The sequence below is a fragment of the Electrophorus electricus genome, chromosome 13, assembly GCF_041902795.1.
Source record: "Electrophorus electricus isolate QZ-2024a chromosome 13, ASM4190279v1, whole genome shotgun sequence".
Taxonomy (NCBI): domain Eukaryota; kingdom Metazoa; phylum Chordata; class Actinopteri; order Gymnotiformes; family Gymnotidae; genus Electrophorus; species Electrophorus electricus.
Window position 1 is genome coordinate 15,096,127 of NC_137509.1, and position 6,605 is coordinate 15,102,731.

The following is a 6,605-nucleotide window of genomic DNA, read 5'->3' on the forward strand; positions in this document are numbered from 1 at the left end:
AAAGGCATGTTGAATCCAGAATTTAAAAGAGTTATCAGTTACTATACGTAATCTCCACCAAACAAGTTTTCCATCTGCTGATCAGTTCTGTTCGTGTGTAAGGAGTTACTGTAACCTGTATTTCTCTATACAAACTTCTTTCAGCAATGTATAGTTTTGCATAGTAAAGTATAGTTTAATTTTGGGATAGTTGCCTAGGATTTAAGTGGTTCAGATGAAAGCAATAAAATGGAATAATGGTCAGGGCTTTGATTTAGCCATTCCAGATAAGATATATTGTTTGAGATATGTTTTCTGTTTGAGCTATGCTATTGTTTATTTATTCATCAGTGCTTGAATTATGTTTCAGTAGCTAATGGGTAATGCTGACCTACAGGAATGAGTTCAGACTGTATATCACACTCAGATTTTAGAAAACATTTATGCAAAGAATATATCCTAGACAGTATAGTAGGTGAGAGTCCATTATACCAATGAACTAGAATTTGTACTAGAGTTTGTTAGTCAAAATCAGTGTAAAACAAAAGACTATTGATTTGCATGTTAAACATGTTAATACCTTAATACCCTGTGTTAAACTGAACCAAATAAACTGACCTGAAGGTTTCATGTAACAGCATTATAGGACAACTTTAAAAAATATTTTCTGTGCCTCATTTTGACAAACCTCTTTACTACTTTAAATAGCAACACTGCAATACATCATCTGTAATATGAAACCACAACATAGCATTTCCTAAAAACTATTGGACAAATCAAATGAGCTTTTTTACAATTTTTTAGAATTATAGAAACAACTTCTATAATCTTAAAATATCCATTCAAATAACACAAAGCCTCTTTTGCTGATTCAATAGATTCTAATAAACAGTAGAAATGCTTAGTATTTTTTTTTTCATTCTTTGCCTCTTGATAACTGTTAAGTGATATTTTTAATAACCAGTATGTTTATGCTACAGTATCGGCTGCATATAAGTAACATGCATTCTAGGCAATAAACACTTTTTTTTTTACTCTCCAGTTAAAACATCTACAATCATGGAGCTTCAGGTACAAACATTTAGACAGGGACATAGCGTGGCAATTAAACGTGGCCAAAAGAAGGTCAAAGATAGCAAAGGTATTTTCATTTGGTATAAGATGAGTTTAGGAAAGTTGCCTCAGCAGGTTGTGAGAACAACTGAAGATGGTACAAAACACAAATTTACTCGAGCATTTGACATTGGCCACTTCACTGTTGCTCTGGGTGATGAAACGTTAGACCTCAACATTAATGAAATCTCAGAAGATGACATAGGAACATATTTCTGTGGAACAGTGAAGGCAAATGTTGTAGAGTTTGGATCTGGAACCTTTCTGCTATTTCAAGGTAATTGTGTGCACAGATTTACTGTTCTGCTTCTTTTCTTCTTTGGCCTGATTAATGGTTCTCTATTGTTACTTTGTTTTTATTAATTTTTCAAGCTGAAAAGATCAAGTGGCAGCTTCAAACTGAAATGGTTTTTAAGAACAGACAATATTCTACAGTCCAGTGTTCACTACAAGCTGTTACTGAGAGTTGCACAGAAGAACACAGTGTCTACTGGTTTAGACATGGCTCAAACAAATCTCATCCAGGAATCATTTACACTTATGGCAACAGGAGTGATCAGGGTAAAACAAACTTTCATGCTGGCTCTCCTACACGGACTTGTGTCTACGACCTTCCCAGGAGTTACACCAGACATTCTGATGGTGGAACTTATTACTGTGCTGTGGTTGCATGTGGAAATAACTCTTTGGAAATAACTTCTTTTTTTTGTAATACATTTTAAATGTATATTTGTGTATAATATATATATATATATATATATATATATATATATATATATATAATTAATGAATGGGAAAAATAGACCATTGTCTATGAATGAATTTGCTTTTAACCTATTGCTTTTGATAATTTCAGAAAATACCACATGGATTGTTACTGTTCTGACAATATGTAATTTGATCTCTGTTATTATCATCACGGTTCTGGGTGGACTGCTATATAAAAACCAACAGAAAAGTTAGTTAAATTACATTGTATTTAAAGATTAATCTATAATACAGGAGTCATTTTAAATTTTAACATAATATTTTCCCAAATATTTGAACATCATTACTTATTTTTTTCAAGACAAGGACAAGGTCCAGGTCAAGTCACTTGACACCCAAATAAGGTAAAAATAATAATAATAATAATTTTCCTGCACATACAAGTAGACTTAAAAAAACCTCCAAAACTAATTTTACTATACTCCTATTCTCTGCATGGTTTATAACACATTTTGTTCTCTGTCAGGTCTCAGACACAGATGGCTTGAACTATGCAGCTTTTAGATTTGCTCAGAAACCTTACACCTCTGGAATATACAGTTATGAACAATTCAGATGTTTATGCTCAGGTCAAAATACAGTAGAAAATTGAAATGAGAACATTTTTTATTTTCTGTTTAATGACATATTAGTCTCTCTATTTACATGTAGCATGACGGCCATGAATTGGCAACAAAACGGAACTCCTGTTTTGGTGATTCTAGCCTTGTTTCAAATACTCAGATGAGCCAGACAAAGTGAACAGCCCCATTGTCCATGCTGTTCAATCCTCCTTCAGTCATGCATAGTAAAAACAATTTAAAAAGCTTAAATCAATTAAAGTGAATTTGTTTTTGTCCAGATAACATTATGGAAATCAATGGCTATTATGAGACACATATTCTGACCAAAATGATATTCCAGGAAGTTGGTTAAGCGACTAACCCAAATATGTTAAGGCAGAGTTCATGGAAATCTTGGATTTTACATTCCAGAAACCAAGATCAAAGAGAATGTCAGTTACTATGACAACTTATGCTCTGAAGCTAACCTGTTTCTGACAGGTTTACTTAACCTTAATTGGGGGTTACACCCATGTTACTAATTGTAAAAAATAATTCTATACATTCTACAATACGTTACTGGCAGCATAGATACCAGTACAGTACTGTAAAATGGTAGCAGTGGTTAAAGTACTTAATTTGTAGTTGGAAGGTTGCTGGTTCAAGCCCTGCCACTGTTGGACTCCTGAGCAAGGCCCTTAACCCTCAATTGCTCAAGTTGTACTCAGATATAATTGTGAGTCCCTTTGGATAAAAGTGTCAGCTAAATGCTGTAAGTTTCCAGTAGCTAATTTTCAGTTTGTTACTGTATTATGTTATTAAAGTATTTTCTTGCCTACTGTGAATTTTACAATAAATTACTGCCAGCAAAGACACTGTTAATTTAAAGAACTTAAACACATTTTATAGTGTGTTACTGTATAAACAATAAAATTACATTTGCTTTTAAATCACTGTACTGCTAGTACGAGGCACATTGAACAGAACATATGTTTTAATAAAAAGCACGACTCAACACACACACAAACACATTACGTGGGTCAAACACTGACAACTTTGACGATATGACACAAGACTTATATGCACTCATGACAATTACACACAACAAGGATCAGGTGCCCAACACAAGAGGGCGTGGCAATACGGAAGCACACACAGACACACACACACATGAGGGGGTAGGGGCCGTACCGTGACAGAGCACCCCCTCAGGGTGCAACTCCCAGTGCGCCAGCCTACCGGGCTGCGGCCCTGAGACCAACACCAAAAGGCGACGTTGGAGGACCAGACAAACCGCCATGGGCCAGCGCGAGCAGGGCAGCGGGGGGGAAGGACAGGGACTAAGATGATGACAGATACAGGGACACGCACACTAATGGGCACGGGCACAGATACAAAGGGGAACAAGGTGACCGGTACATTTAGCATAATAGGGACAGACATGGTGACAGGGACAGGCACATGAACAACACCACACATATTCAATAGTCCAGGGAAGGGGTAAGGAACCCCAAACTGTCCCCCAGTCATCAGCTGGGTCGAAGCCTGACTAGCCTGGCAGGAAGTGTCCCTTGCCAGCCTAGCTGGCGGCAACTGTCCTGGTACTGGTGCCACTGCCTTTTTGCCTGCATGATGCCTCGGCGTAGGTGCATGCACTCTGGAGCTCTTCGCCTCAGGTGAGGGAGTGTCCTTATCTGACAATGGTGCTTCCCTGCTACCCACCCGGGTGAGCCTGCTCGCACCTGGGTGGCGTGACCTAGGCGGTGCCTTGGGTGCTGGAGGCTCCTTGCTCTCTGAGCTTTTGGCATCACCGTGGGAGGGAAGATCCCTATGAGGGTACTCTTCTACCTCCATTGGAGCTTCATCCTCACAATCGGAAACCCTCTTCGACTTCAGACAGACATCACTGCACTCCTCTGTCTCTCCGTAATCTGTGTCTCCTCTATGATCGTCCAGGTAGGGGTCATAGGACCCAGCAGAGTCCATATCTGAGTACCACTCCTCTTGGTCCGGCTGTTCTCCGTAGGACTCCGTACCGTCCAATCCCAGCCCATACACAGGGCCCCCCCAAAATCGATCAGCGGGTTCCTGCCTCCCGGTAGCGCCATGAAGCGAGGCCAGGATGAGGGAAGGTCTTACTGCTGGAATGTAGGGGTCCACAGAGTCTGACTCTGAGGACTGGAAATCATTATACCAGTCCCAATTATCCACCAGGGTTCCGTATGACTCCCCTGCTTCCACACCTGGAGTCAGGTGGGTGCCCAAGAACACAGGATACTTCGCTGCACGTGCTGTGGGAGGGCGTTGACTTTCCTCCCCGTCTTCTTCTTGCGTTTCCCAGGCATCCTTGGTCGGTCGGTGTTTCTGTAACATTTAAGGAGGATGCGGGGATGAGGTACATTAAACAGAACATACATTTTAATAAAAAGCACAACTCAATACACACACAAACACACTACATGGGTCAAATACCGACAACTTTGACGATACGACAGGAGACTTATATACACTCATGACAATTACACACAACAAGGATCAGGTGCACAACACAAGAGGGCGTGGCAATACAGACACGCTCACAGACACACACAGACACACACACGAGGGGGGGAGAGGTCGTACCGTGACATTAACTTAATTAATCTAAGTAATTTTACAGAGTATGTGGTAATTTCTTTTGGTTTTTAATTTAGGAGATGTTTAGTTTCAAATATTTAATATTTATAATTATAGTGAGCACAAGTACAATCCAAGATGGAAATAAACAGCAGGCAGGGGTTGTTACCAGATCCAAACAAACAGCTAAATGAAGGCTAATCCAAAGTGGAAACTATATAGTCTATATAGTCTAGACCAAAATAGTGATTACCTGGCAAAAGTGTAAAAAGATAATCCAGTAATGTATAGTCTCAGACAAAGAAGCAGATTTCATTACACAAACAAGGTAGTACACGAATACATGCTCAGTAAGCTGACAATACATACGCAATACCTCGCAATGAGGTAATGCTAGAAACAGGCCTAAATAGTGGTTCATTAGAGGCAGGTACAACAATTTAGTACGTGAAAGATGTGGTGTCTCTTGTGGTGTCCAAGAGGATGGGAAGTAGAGTCCTGTTTTGACACTGTGATAAACATTTGAGGCAACAAGCAAGTAAAGTCCACTTTACTTAAAACCTTTGAAAAACAGCTCAGCAACAGCAACCAAAAATTCCACAATTTTGATTTTTATCAAGATCTGTCCTCTCCACAATCACTGGAGCCTAGAATAGAAAAGAGCAGAATAAAAAAAAAACCCTTTCTGGAATATCAAGTCTTATCCTATTTCTCCTAAACCTTTTCAAAACTCAATTAATAGGTTTTCATAACACTACTTAATGTTTAAACAAACTGTTTGATGAACCTAATTTTCCACTCACCCTAGAGTCAAATTCATGAACAAATATATTTTTCTTTTTTTTTTGGTGATGTGTTGTTACAAAAACAGTTTGTGCTCTTTTGTGACTATTGGTTTCTAGTGTTTGATAGTAATGTTAGCCTTGCAGTTTCAGTTCTAAACTAAACTAGCAAAACCTGGACTTCAAATGTGTTGACTGATCAACTACATCTAGAATACATTCTGAAAATTTGATTTTTGGCTTAAATGGTCCTTTATAAATCATGAGAAATGGTGTTTTGATATCTTATATTGATTTAGGTTTTATATCCAAGGTCTCTAGGACTATATGAAACATTTCATACTAATAATAATTTCAAGTGTTTTATGATTACATTGTTTATATCCTCATGTCATGCATGTCTATCAGATCATGTTATAGTACCTTAATTAAACAGTATCATACTAAGATGTTTTATTTATGATTAAGATATGTCTTGATAAAAGAAATAGGGTGACAGAAAAATAGAGAAAGGAGAAAATAGCCCATGAATGTAAGAAAAGTACTCTGAGGGTATAAACAAGCATCAACAGGTACACCAGATGACATGTCTCTCACATTCTGTAAGCTTCCTCATCAGGGAACAGACATGTGGATCGATAGCCAAAGACCTTTTCCGGACAGGCTGTCTGGTCCTCTTGCTCATTACTTTGTCTCTGCTTGCATTTGATCCCCTCTCTGGGTTGAGCTTAAAGAAATGTATGAGGGGAAAAATGAAACATACACTATTATGGACAAAAAATGAAAAGAGAACATTGGCAAATTA